The 14,461-nt window shown below is 42.8% G+C and overlaps 1 protein-coding gene and 1 long non-coding RNA gene across 4 annotated transcripts in view; both read right to left on the bottom strand.

Annotated features, from left to right (window-relative positions):
- The window catches only part of OSBP2 (oxysterol binding protein 2), a 179,549-nt gene that overhangs the window by 92,592 nt on the left and 72,496 nt on the right, over positions 1-14,461 (bottom strand). The window lies entirely within an intron of this gene.
- Positions 11,109-14,461, bottom strand: part of LOC115278063 — a 21,767-nt gene continuing 18,414 nt past the window's right edge. Inside the window, exons 1-2 of one of the 2 annotated variants that reach the window (XR_003902671.1) lie at positions 11,589-11,616; positions 11,109-11,416 (exon numbers count right to left, since the gene is read on the bottom strand). This is a non-coding gene — a long non-coding RNA (uncharacterized LOC115278063). Of the gene's footprint in view, positions 11,417-11,588; positions 11,617-14,461 lie in introns of those variants that run through there. The other variant, XR_003902670.1, reaches the window with a different exon arrangement.

The raw sequence follows: 14,461 nt of genomic DNA, 5'->3' as shown, positions 1-14,461 counted from the left end.
GGCTAAAATGAACAAATCAAGAGACTGTAGATGCTGGCGAGGGTGTGGAGAGACGGGCATCCTCCGACACTGTTGGTGGGAACATAAACTGGTGCAGCCGCTCTGGAAAACAGTATGGAGGTTCCTCAAAAAACTATCCATGGAACTCCCTTATGACCCAGCAATAGCACTGCTAGGGATTTACCCAAGGGATACAGAAGTGCTGATGCATAGGAGCACATCTACCCCAATGTTCACAGCAGCAATGTCAACAATAGCCAAAACATGGAAAGAGCCAAAATGTCCATCACCTGATGAGTGGATCAAGAAGATGTGGTGTATATATATACAATGGAGTACTACATGGCAATGAGAAAGAATGAAATCTGGCCATTTGTAGGAAAGTGGATGGACGTCGAGGGTGTCATGCTAAGCGAAATAAGTCAGGCAGAGAAGGACAGATACCATATGTTTGCACGCATAGGTCTAACAGGAGAACAGGAGAAACCTAATGGAAGACCAGGGGGAGGGGAAGAGGGAAAGAGAGTTGGGGAGAGAGAGGGACTCAAAACTTGAGACTATTGCATACTGAAAACGAACAGAGGGTTGAAGGAAGAGGGGGGAAAAGGTGGTGGTGATGGAGGAGGGCACTTGTGGGGAAGAGCACTGGGTGTTGTATGGAAACTAATTTGACAATAAACTACTTTTAAAAAGGCCAATCCACAGAATGGGAGAAAATATTTGTAAATGATATTTCATATAGGATTAATAACCAGAATATATAAAAAACTCCTAAAACTGAGCAAGAAAAAAACAACCTGACTCAAAAATAGGCAAAGGATTTGAATAAACATTTCTCCAAAGAAGATAAACAAATGGGTAATAAACACACGAAAAGATGCTCAACATCACCAATCATGAAAGAAATGCAAATCTAAAACCATAATGAGATATCACCTCACATCTATTAGAATGGCTAATATTAAAAAAAAAAAAAAAAACCAGAGGTGCCTGGGTGGTTCAGTCAGTTAAGCGTCTGACTTCAGTTCAGGTCACAATCTCATGGTTTGTGGGTCCGAGCCCCGTGTTGGGCTCTGTGCTGACAGCTGAGACCCTGGAGCCTGCTTTGGATTCTGTGTCTCCTTCCCTCTCTCTTCCCCTCCCCCACTTGTGTTCTCTGTTTCAAAAATAAACAAATAAACATTGAAAAAACAAAATAACAAGTGTTGGTGAGGATGTGGAGAAATTGGGAACCATGAGCACAGTTACTGGGAATATAAAATGGTGCAGCTGCTGTGGAAAACAGCATGGTGGGTTCCTCAAAATATTAAAAATAGAATTATCATATGGTCAAGCAATCCTACTTCTGGGTTATACCCCAAAGAATTGAAAGCAGGGTCTTAAAGAGCTACTTCTACACCAATGTTCATTCATAGCAACATTATTTACAATAGCCAAAAGATGGAAGCAACCCAAGTCTCCGCTGATAGATAAAAGGAGAAGTAAAATGTGATCTATAGATACAGTAATATTATTCAGCCTTGAAAAGGAAGGAGATTCTGACACATGCTACAGCATGAATGAAACCTTGAAGACATTATGTGAAATGAAATAAGCCAGTAACAAAAAGAAAAATGCTTTATGATCCCATTCATTTGAGGTACCCAGAGTAGTGAAATTCACAGATATAGAAAGTAGAATGTTGTAATGGGGGAAAGTACGGCAGCTGAGGTGTGGGGGGGAAACAAATCTATTGTTTCTTGGGTATAGCATTTCAGTTTTGCCAGGTAAGAGTTCTGAAACAAATGGCGGTGATGGTTGAACAATATGACTATTTAATACCAATGAACTGTACACTTAAAAATGGTTAAAACTGAGGTACCTGGTTGGCTCAGTTGGTTAAGCATCTGACTCTTTGATTTCAGCAGAGGTCATGATCTCACAGTCATGAGATGGAGCCTGGTGTCAGATTCTGTGGTGAGCACGGAAACTGCTTAAGATTCTCCTCTCTCTCTTTGCCCCCCCCCTGCTTGTGCTCTCTCCCTCAGAAAAAAAAAAAAAAAAGATTAAAATTTCAGGGGTGCCTGGGTGGTTCAGTCAGGAAAACATCCAACTCTTGATCTCAGGGTTGTGAGTTCCAGCCCCAGACTAGGCATGAAGCTTACTTAAAAAATGTTAAAATTTCAAATATGTAACATACTAGAAGTATATATATTAACAGAGTGGAAGAGAATTTTTAAAGAATTAAGTATTTAGTTATGTTTAATATCAGTTATTTCTCCTGTAAATATGTTTTTAATGTTTAAAACAAATAAATTCAACCCTGAATACCATCCTTGTAGCTTTGACTGACCAAGGGACTCTAAGTGGATCCAAGCACAAGAAATCAGATTTCCCTCAGCAGTTGTCAAGCAGCCACATCTATATATACTGGGGACCCCATGTCCTTATAGAGCCTGGTAAGTTCTCAAAGACTTGATGTTCTCCCTGCATGAAGCCCACAGACAGTGAGGGAAACCTAAGAAAATATTAATGAAGAGAAATGTAAACCTTCAAATGTACAGATGGCTGAAATGTCAAGAGCCAGTAAGAAGAGCCACTTGGCATATCTAGTGTGTCCTAAGCAGCTTGATTGGCAAGAAGCTATCTTCAAAATAACTATGATTAATCAGTTCAAAGGAAAAAAAGACAAAATGCATACATAGATGTAGCATTCCAACAGAACAAGAAAGCAATAAAAGTAATCAGATGGACATTCCAGGACTTGAAAATACAGTATCTGAAATTAAGAATTCATTGAATTGTCTTCACAAACAAATGGGTAAAGTAGAAAGCAGGATTAATGAATTCAAAGTCTGGTTAATTAAAAATATCCAGCGAAAAAAAAGATGGAAAAGACAAAACAGAGCATGAAGGTCACACAGGCACTCATCAAAAGGTCTAACATACATGTAATTTGAGTCCCACAGAGAGACAGAGAGAGAAAGAGAATAAGTCAGAAGCAGTCATGGAGTGGGGCTTCCTGAGTGGCTCAGTTGGTTAAGCATCCAACTCTAACTCAGCTCAGGTCTTGGTCTCAGGGTTATGAGGTCAAGCCTCGTGTTGGGCTCCATGCTGTGTGTGGAGCCTACTTAAAAGGAAAAGAAGAGAAAAAGCAGTCATGGAAGAAATAATCTGGTGAAAGACATTACAGATTTAAGATGCTCAGTGAGCCCCAAGAAGAACTATAAATCAAACCCTACCTAGGCACATTACTAGTCAGTTCTAAATATCAACAGAGAAATAAAACTTAAAAGCAGCTGGAGTAAAAAGAAATAGACTATTTTCAAAGGAGCAATAAGACTGATTGTTGTCTTTTCAATAGAAAATAGAAAAGAAAAAAGACAATAGGATCTTTAAAGCTTAAAAAAGGAGGCAAAGAAGGAAGGGAGGGAGGGAGGAAAAGTGGGAGGATGGACTGCTAATCTAGAATTCTATACAGAGGGAAAAGGTCCTTCAAAAATTAAGGTAAAAAAGAGATATTTTAAGGCAAAATAAAAAACAAAAAGCAAAGAATTCCACTGCCAGTAGACATTCATTGCATGAAATATTAAAGTTCTTTGCACAGAAGGAAAATGGTCCAATATGCAAAAAAAGAAATGCAGAAAAGTATAAAGAACATCAGAATTGGGGGGCACCAGGGTTTCTCAGTCAGTTGAGCATCCGACTTTGGCTCAGGTCATGGTCTCATGGTTTGTGAGTTCAAACCCACATCAGGCTCTGTGTTGACAGCATGGAGCCTGAGGCCTGATTCAGATTCTGGGTCTCCTCTCTCTGCCCCTCCCCTGTTCTCTCTCTCTCAAAAATAAACAAACATCAAAAAACTTAAAAATAAAATAAAAGAACATCAGAATTGTTTTTTTAATTTTTAAAAAACTATTTACTTGTTTATTTTTGATAGAGAGAAAGAGAGAGAGAGAGAGAGAGAGAGAGCGAGCATGAGGGAGGGGCAGAGAGAGAGGGAGACACAGAATATGAAGCAGGCTCCAGGCTCTGACCTGTCAGCACAGAGCCTGACGCGGGCCTCGAACTCACAAACAGTGAGATCACAACCTGAGCTGAAGTTGGACACTTAACCAACTGAGCCACTCAGGTACCCCCAGAATTGTTTTTTCTAAATGTAGCTAAATATAAATATTCCTTAGAACAATAACAATCACATGTGGAGTTTATAACATTACGAGTTAATGAGTATAAAAACAGTAAGAACAATAAGAAGAGATCAATGGAATTTAACTTGTTAAGTTCTTAAATTGGAAAATGGTGAAATTACCAATTTCCTGAACAAATTGGCTGTCATTCTTACTTTTGTAAACGAGACAGCGCCAGATATTAGAAACCCTAAAAGAGACCCTTACCAAATTAACCATGGAGACTGGCAGAAATTGGGTAAACTCTCCTTCCCTATGCCCTTTACAGGGTAAGAAATTCCCCTTACATCAAGGAGGGCTATGCCAGGCTTTAGGGGTACAATGGTAACTCAGCTGACCCAGGGTTGGGTCAGTTACAAGACAGAGGGGGGAATGTAAGGATGCAGGTTTGAGACAATAGAAGGGCACACATTGCCCAAGGCAAGAGGGATCACCCTTGTAATACCCTTAACATTCCTAAGGGCAGGCCTAGAAATGGAAGCTATAGGTAATCAGTTATTGCTTAAGGCTAGTTACACCCTACGTGAGGGTACCTGGGTCCTGGGTCTACTCTGTGATTGGTTAACACTCTAAATGTTGTAATTGGATAAACCTGCTGTTAATAATATTGTATAATAATAATTGGATCACTGTACGGATGTCACAATTTCCTGTAACTCCCCCTTCCCAAACTCATAAAAGCCCTACCCCACCTTTGTTCGGGGCTCTCAGCATGAATCCACCATGCCGGTAAAGTCTGTGAGCCCGAGTTTAGGCCCCGGCAAGCCTAAACCTGTAATAAAGCCCTTTGCTTTTGCATGCGTGAAAAAATAAAAAAACAAAGTAGACTCTGATATATCAAAGATTCACATCATAACCTCTTTTGTTAGAAGAATAAGAGAAAGGGGGTGCCTTGTTGGCTCAGTCCATTCGGTATCCGACTCTTGATTTTGTTTCAGGTCATGATCTCACAGTTGTGAGATTGAGCCTTGCATTGGGCTCCGCACTGGGCATGGAACTTGCTTAAGATTCTCTCTTCCTCTTCCTTTGCCCCTTCCCTGCTCGTGCTCTCATAAACAAATAAATAAATAAGTAGGGGCGCCTGGGTGGCTCAGTCCATTAAGTGTCTGGCTTCGGCTCAGGTCATGATCTCACGGTTCCTGGGTTTGAGCCCTGCATTGGGCCTCTGTGCTGACAGCTCAGAGCCTGGAGCCTGCTTCAGATTCTGTGTCTCCCTCTCTCTCTGCCCCTCCCCCATTCTTGCTCTGTCTCAAAAAAAAATAAACAAAAAAAAAATCTTTTAAATTAATTAAATAAGTAAAAGGTATGTTAAGAATGAATAGAGTAGAGAATAAAAACACCAAAAAGTGCTTGACTAATAATAAAAAAATGAAAGAGAAGGAACATCAATGTTGTAGCACGTGTCAGAATTTCTTTTTACCACTGAATAATATTCCATTGTATGGATAGACACTTGGGTTGCTTCCACCTCTCAGTTATTGTGAATAATGCTTCTGTGAATATTTGTACAACCCAAACCACATTTTAAGTCAACCTTTTAGCTGACACACCACCTTAATCTCTTGTACTTTTAGTGTTCAGACAATGTAGTAGATAGGATGAAGCAGAGAACCTGAAGTCAGATGGACCGGGAATCAGTGTCAGGCCCCGCCACTTTGCTGAGTGACTGTAGCAAGTTTCTTGGAGAGTTACACACAACATGTGTAAAAATGCCAGGCACACAGCAGGCACACATGGCAGCAATTATTCATGTTATGCTCATGAGGTCAGAGCACCTCTCTGATGTCAGGTGGGCTGGGGAATGTCCTAGACGCTGGGCCCTCAAAATGCTGATGGAGAAGATGCCTAAGGCTTATTCTTTTCATAGTGTTTGTTTTTTCCCCAACAGGCAAAAAGATAAAACTTCTAACAGCTGCCAATCAACTTTTATCTCTATAACACATGTTGTCAACCAATGATAATTGGCCAAAGTATATTTTACATTTTGCTTAAAAATATTGTTTCTATTCATCTGACTTTAACTGCCATGTGTTGGTGGCAAACTCAGATTATGAATGATTCATGCACAGACTCAATGACTAATTAAACCCAATAGAGACTATTCATTAAAAAATAGAAATGCAAACTTTTACCCAAGATTTTGCAAGTAAATGTCTGCAGGAAGTATCTGAGGAGGTTTATAACCTCAGCTTCTTCAGTAAACAACACTGCAGACGGTGGATGAAAAGCATGCTTGCATGCATAAACAGTTTCTTACATGCAAACCATGGTGACCGAAGCTTTTGTACACAGTTCCTAAATACTTAGTTTTTTGGGGGGGGGTTGATAAATGCTTATGGATTTTTAAATCATGAGCCTTTTGACTTTATTTCTATATATTGGTGATGTCTATCTATGTACCCATTGATTGGGGGTATGGTAGGCAGCTAGCTTGGTTCTTAATAAAACAATTTACTACAAAGGCTCCTAAAATCCCCACTTGCTTGGAGCCCTGGGACATGACTATGACCTTCTCAGTCTTGCTGCTCTCTGCTAGGTAAGGCACTCTGCCAGTCTACAATTTGTTTTCCTCTATCCACAAAGTGAAATTACGATTGACAACTTATTTCACAAGACTGTGGCACAGATCTGGTAATGAGATAGGGCTGGTCATATCTGGGAACCTGGAAAAGGGCAGTGTTTGAAACAGGGATCATGTTGCTCTTGACTGTCAAAGACCTTCCAAGCAATGGAAAGTAAAAACCAATGAAATAGATCCTATTCCCCTTGGTTTCAGGGCAGCCATATGATACAATGAGACAAGGACAAGGATAATAGAAGAAACATCCCCTAACTGATTTTTAAATTGTTGATCCAAGAGCGTATCAGTCTTGAAATGACCCTCAACCACATTTGCCAGTGGATTCTTAGCAAGTTACCATATCTCAAACAATTTAACCTATAAAGTATTCTACCACCTTTCTCTCTTCTCTTCCTCCCTTCCCCTCTCACTCCCTCCTTCTCTCTTTCTCAAATACAGTTTGCTACATTCCTTAGGGGTTGTTTTTTGCATGTCTTAGAGTCTTGCTGAAATATTTCCCATGAGCCATAGGCATACTGGTTATGAGAGCAATCAGCCGTAGAAACTGCTTGTTTGCTCTGTTTGTGTGCTCTTACAGATGTGTACACAATCTTTCTCTTTTCTCTCTTCTTTCTCTCAACTAACCCCCAACGTGATATCTACTTGATAGCTTAAGACTAATGTGGAGCCTCTGACATTGTCCTCTTTCCCATCTCCCTCCAAATCCATCATGGATTGTGTGTGTGTGTGTGTGTGTGTGTGTGTGTGTGTGTGTGTAAATTAGATGTGCAGCCAAAACTCCGACAAATGGGTGATACAGTTTCAAGTTGTCAAATCTTTTCTATCCCTTCTCTCTCTCTCTCTCCCTAAATAGAGGGTCAGACAGAATTGCCACATATTTTCATGGGGCAGGGTTTTTCTGGAACCTGGGGTTACGTGGAGGCAGAGTGTGACACTTGAAACCCAGGGACAGTAAGCTCTGTGAGTCATTCAGCCAACTAGTGCTTCCAGCCCAAAGATCACACCCAGTAAGCCACTGTAACAAACTACATGTCTGCCAAGCCCAGGGGTCCAGGTCCTCTTTCTGAAGCCCAGTCACCTTGTAGCACGGAGAGAGAGTCCCACCCGCCCCCTTCTTTCTGATGACAGCCAGCATCACATAGAGAGAGATGCACAAGAAATAACATGTGTTCTGAGATTCACATCCCTCCTACCCCCAAATAAAATGGCAAAAAATAAATTAAGCTGTGCTCTAAAATGGAAACAGAGTTTCCACTGGAAGAGGAGGCAAAGTGCTCCAGAGAAAGACTCTCAAGGGCAGACTCTGTTCTTAGAGAAAAGTTCATCCTGCCTTGTGCTCTTGGGCTTAGAACTGCAGTCTGTCTACCTTCTGGTCATTGGTGCTACCTTCCGAAAGGCTGCACCCAAACCATCTCCAGTCAACCATTTCTTTCCCTTTAGGGAGACTTGGACTTGAGAGCTTTCACTGGACTTGGGAACCTCAGCAATGCTTCTCCTATGGGGTGAGCCCCAAGAAGGCACTGGGTTGTCCTGCAGCTCTTTTGATTTTTTTTGTCTGATTTTGTGTGCTCTGTAAGTTGATTTTTCTCTCTGCAAGTATCTGAACCAAGTTAGTGAGTCAATGGAAGGGAAATCTTGTTCCTCGTGTTAGCAACTAGCTCCTAGAACTCTTTGGAAGATGTGCAATCTGGAAAGAGGATGAGCCAGATAATTTATAAGAGGAAGCAGATTTCACTGGCCTAAAAATCCTGGTGTTTAAATGCACAGAGGACCCAATCCTCACCTGTTGGGCACACTTAGGCCCTGCCTCTCTGGTCAGGACTAAACTTCCTTCCAGGGCCTCTCCCTACAATCTCCAGTCTGCATCTCAGAGATAGAAGGGTGAAGCTTCCAAGATCCTCCATCTAAGCTTAAAAATAGCACAGTTCTTTCCAAGAGGGTGCAACAACCAAAAGCTGATGTTTCACCAGTCAATACCAGGGAGCAGACATTTCACGTTCATTTTTCCTTTATGGCACAGTCTCTGAGATGGCCAACAGAGAGTGTAGGCATACACATCAACAGCCTCATGAAAGCCACTTTGGCCCTTTCATGGTATTGTATGTAGATTTGGCCAAAGCTATTAAAAATTAATTATCACCCCCCAAAGAAGCCCTGAATCAAAAGTCAACATTTACAATTTATTAATTAACACGGTCCTTGGTACGAGAGACTCATTACACTGGAACCACGGTGCTAATCTAATTTTACATGAAAGGAGACGTGTAATTGCAGGAGGTCTGCAAGTCTGAGCCACAGCAAAATCATTTTATGCTCCTCTTTGAATCTGTCATATTAAATCATACCAGAGGCCTTGGCTGGCTTGCCAGTCACCCCAGAGCACATTGAGCCTTCTGACTGAGGGCTCTGAGTGAAAGGGGAATAATGTGGCTAGAAGGTCAGGGCCCGGCTCTAAGCACACCATCCACCACCAGCTCTCCATGCTGCAGAGGGCTGGGTTCTCTCCACTGCAGGAAGATCTCCCATGGGAAGCGGGTGGGATTCTGCATCCAGGGGCTCAGCAGCAATTTCACAGTGATTGACATGGCAGTAAGGAAACAGTAGATAAAAGGCGATGGTATCACTCCCTTCCCCTCCCCTTTCCCACTCAGCAGGACATTTTGCAGTTAATCAAACTGCCCCCCACCCATCATTGCTGTCACTTTTATTGGTGCCATACGAGCCAGGCACAGTGTCAACACTTTACACATCCTTGCAAACAGCCTATTTCTTCAAATAATGGAACAGGGGCTCAGGAAGATAGGGGGTTGGGTTAGATCATCTGTCCCAGGTCATGTGGCTGAAAGGTGACACGGCTGAGATCCCAGTGGTGGTTGGGTTCTGACACTGCAGACACCATAAGGGACAAACAGGACACAGAGCTTGGCTCTGCCCCCTGAAGCCCTCAAATCCCAGCACTTCACTCCTTCCCCACTGCCACTGCACCCTGTCACCAGTCCTGCCTCACTCTGACACATTCTTCATCTCATAGCCAGGGAAGTAAAGCTGAGAGTGCCAGGCTCTGGAATAGCACCTTTCTTAGAGACAGCCCTTCCTGGGATCCAGCGGGGAGTCTGGCTGGGAAGGCCTTTCATGATCCATTATCTAGGCCCCCCAGCCTCATGATGGGACATCCCAACCCCATCTCAGCCCTCCGGGCTCAGGCCACTCTGGAACTATGTGTAGCTCTCAGTCATGTTCTTCCTCACCTCCAGCCTCACTTTCACTTGTACTCCCCATACTTTACCAGGCCAATTCCTCCTTGCCTTTCTGGCCTCAACTTACACATCACCTCCTCAGGCAGCCTTCCCTGACCCTCCAAACTGGTCTAGGTGCCACTTCTTGTGTTTCCTTTGCCAGGTTTTAGCATTATATGTCCTCCACGGTGATCTTCTGCTGTCTGCTTCCTCACAGCAGGCAGTGAGGTCCCTGGCAGCAATGACTGGTTTTGTTTTCCATTAAATCCTCATCTCCTAGCACTGTCTAGCGCAGCAAGACGCACGGTAAACATTTATCATATACTGACATAAAATATATTACTCTCTATAAGGAAGGTAGCAAGGAAGCAAGTTTTCTAACTCAGAATTATTAAGCACTGCTTTAGATACACAAGTGAAATTATTCAAAGTACAAGATGTGGCCCACACATTACATGAGTAGAAAGGAAAAATTAAATACAATTAAAATGCAACCCCAAACAAAATCCCAATGGGATACTTTAAATAACACATATGCTGATTCTAAAATTGATATATAAGGGGGAAATCCCAATACATTTTTTACATTAAACAGCAGTGAGGGAGGATTTATCTGACCAGCTGTCAAGCTATAGTGACTTTACTGTGGGATATATCAGTGAAGAGTAGTATTCAAATGCAGAATAAATTCTGCTGGGAAAAAGGAGATACACTTTTGGAAAATACAAAATTAGATGCCTACCTCATATCTGGCATAAAAACAAATTCCAGAAGGATATAACTTAAAACACAGTTGTTAATGGTCCCTCCTTTCCCAAGGGATTTGAATGGCACCTGTGTTACTAAGCGAACTCCCATAAATACATAAATCTATTTCTGGAGATGACATTTTGGTTTTAAGAATGAAAACCAAAGATAATCAACTACAGCATTTTATTTTTAAGGGTTTTTTTGGGGGGGGGGCCAGAAAATAAGCAGGGGAGAGGCAGAGAGAAAGGGAGAGAGAATCCAAACAGGTTCCATGCTGTTAGCACATAGCCTGACAAGAGGCTTGAACTCACACACTGAAATCATGACCTGAGACGAAATCAAGGGTTGATGCTTAATTAACCAACGGAGCCATTCACGCACCCTGTAGCATTTTAATAAGTAACCACAGATTCGGCTCTGTGAAACTACTCAGGAGCGGACCGTAGACACTTAATGCCCACCTCTGAGAATGCTGTCTCTGCTTCCGAAGCCTCTTCATGGGAGAAAAGAGTCATTCCACAGATACACACCAAAGACAACTTTCAATTAACACAGTCCTGAGTAATTACAGTGGACATTCCTGAGACCCACTCTCTCCTCTTCCTCACCTGCCTGGTGGACCCAAGTAGGCGTGGCTCTGGGAAGCTTCCAGGGTTCATGGGCAATGTTGGTGAGGTACACTGAGTAGAGAGAAAAGGCACATTTTTCATCAAGATGCCACAGTTTTTCTATTTCCAAAAGACTCTCAATGAATTGCATTCTTATGCTAACATTTGCAAAGGCAAAGATTTACATGATCAGTCAGATTTGGGGAACAACACTATTAGAAGTGTTATGGAGTTATTCATTTACCTGTACAGACATATGCTCTCTGAACAAGCCTCCCTGCTTCTGAGATGTGATACTTCACGTCCCAGGGGAATGAAAACAGACAGAACCTGTGTCTGCAGTAAGTTGCCTTCGCTAATTCCCTCCGGGGCACCAATGAATAGGGCAGTATGTGCGTAGGTCCCCTACTCTGTGAAGCAAAAAACAAAAAGAAAAACAAACAAACAAAAAATAAACATATAAGACACTACAATGCCTAAGAAAACATACAACCATTTTTTTTTAAGGCAAAATGATTGTTCATCAAGAAAACCTGTGCTCGGGGCGCCTGGGTGGCTCAGTCAGTTGAGCGTCTGACTTAGGCTCAGGTCATGATCTCACGGTTTGTGGGTTCGAGGCCTGCATCAGGCTCTGTGCTGACAGCTAGCTCAGAGCCTGAAGCCTGTCTTCTGACTCTGTGTCTCCCTCTCTCTCTGACCCTCCCCTGCTCACACTGTCTTTCTCTCTCTCTCAACAATAAATAAAACATTAAAAATTAAAAAGAAAAAGAAAACCTATGCTTGACATTTCTTTAAAAAATTTTTTAATGTTCATTTATTTTTGAAGGAGAGAGAGACCAAGGAAGAGCAGTGGGGTGGAGGGGAGGGGACAGAGAAAGAGAGGGAGACACAGAATCCAAAGCAGGCTCCAGGCTCCCAGCTGTTAGCCCAGAGACCAACTCACAGGGTTCAAACTCACAAGCTGTGAGATCATGACCTGAGCTGAAGTCAGACGCTTAAATGACTGAGCCACCCAGGTTGTCCTGGGATGGTTGACTCAGTGTCCCCCAGCCTGGCCCCTCCCACACTGCTATGGGCATTTAAATAGTACACCTACTTTGGAAGACAGTTTGGCAGTTTCTTAGAAAGTTAAACATGTATCTACTACCCTACTACCCAGCCATTGCACTCTAGATGTTTACCCAAGAGAAAAGAAAGCTTATGTCCATACAAAGATTTGGACATGGACATTCCTGGCAGCTCTGTTTGTGATACTCAAAACTTGGAAAAAAAACCAATGTCTATCAGCAGGCAACAGCAGACATTCCATCCAACAATAGAATAGCACTCGGCAATGAAAAGGAAAAAACTAGTGATATATGCCACAACACAAATGAGTTTCAAAATAGTTATGCTGGGGTGAAAGAAGACAAATAGAGTATATACTGTACAATTCTATTTGTATACAGTTCTAGAAAATGCAAACTAATCTGTTGTGGCAGAAAGCATAAGTGGTTATCTGGGGAGGTGGAAAGGGCTGGAGAGGAATTACAAAAGGGCATGGGAAGACATTGGAAGTGACGAATATGTCCATTATCTTGATTGTGGTAATGGTTTTGTAAGTGCATATGTATGTCAAAACTTATCAAATTAGGCACTTTAAATACAGGCAGTTTATTGTATGTCAATTATACCTTAGTAAGGATTTTTAAAATTAGTTTAGAGAGAGAGAGAGCATGAGCATAAGCAAAGGAGAGGGGCAGATGGGGGGTGGGGGGAGAGAAAAAGAATCTTAAGAGAATCTTATGCTCATCAAAGAGCCTGATGCAGAGATTGATGCAGGGCTTGATCCCACATCCTGGGATCATAACCTGAGCCAAAATCAAGAGTTGGACACAACCAACTGAGCTACTCAGGTGTTCCAGTGAAGACTTTTTTTTTTAAAGACATATATTAAAGACAAAAAATAAAAGTGGCTGTCCATCAAGGACCCCTGTGTTCCCCATGTTCTCCAGCTGGGACAGTGGTTACAAGCCAGCAGGGACATGAGGCCTGGTACCTTCATGTTGTTGGATGTCCCACAGCAGTCTTCTGGTTCACTGGGGCCACCAGCCCCAACATCCCCCCTTGGGCAGGCACTTCTTCCCAGCTGGCCCATACAAAGCTGGTGTATAGTCCACCATCCATGCAGGGCCACCATTCATGCTTCCTGGAGAATCCTACCACCACCACCACCCCAGCTGTCTAGGACCTTTGTAGGAGGCAGAAGTGTTCTGACAGAATTCAATTTGTGACCATAGATCACCTTCTTGAGATGCTCTTAGGCAGTACACCAGCACTATAGCTAATAAACATCCAACTCACATGCTTTATTTCCCTCTCCCTGAGGTTCAATGTAATAAAACTGCTATTCCAAGAAAGCAAGAAAGTACCTGGACTTTTAGGAATCTGCATTAATTCTTTTAAGCCTGCAGAGCTCCGTAGCCATCTACTGAATAAATGCCTCTACCAAATAATAAACAAAATCATCCTTACTTGTTCCTGCCCTTCACTATGTTCTCATCCAGGGGATGCAACAAGGCCTAGCTTTGAAGCTGCAAAAGTCTGTGTTTGGATTTTGGTGCCACCATGCATTCACTGGTCATTTCCTGAGCATCTCCTATGGCAGGTGTAAGAGTCACCTTGGGAGTCACGTTGGGATGGCGACTGAGCGGCCATTTCTCTGGGGGCTGGAGGAGAACACATGCATAGATGACCCCCACCCCTCACCTGCAGACCTGGGATGTCCTGCCCCATTTGGAAACAGCCAATCATGAAGCTCCAGCTTCCCATCACCCTGACAGAGGAGGCAACCTATTCCATCCCGCCACGTCCCTGAGATGCCCTTATTTGATAATCTTCCCTCCCAAGATCAAACCCAGAACCCCCTCACCCATAACCCCCCCCCACCCATCGCCTATCAGGCGCGACTTCCCTGACTCCCCACTCCCGGGGTCATGGGACCTCGCCTGGGAATTGCAGATCCCAATAAAGGCTTTCTTGGCTCCATAACCTGGTCTCTTTCTTTCCTCCCATCTCTGCCTCCATCTATTAAATCTTACAGCAGGCCCTGCACTGGGCACTCTCTTGAAGTAGACA

Source organism: Suricata suricatta, chromosome 14, assembly GCF_006229205.1.
Source record: "Suricata suricatta isolate VVHF042 chromosome 14, meerkat_22Aug2017_6uvM2_HiC, whole genome shotgun sequence".
NCBI lineage: Eukaryota > Metazoa > Chordata > Mammalia > Carnivora > Herpestidae > Suricata > Suricata suricatta.
The sequence above is the reverse complement of the archived record's forward strand: the minus strand, read 5'-3'. Positions and strand labels throughout refer to the sequence as shown.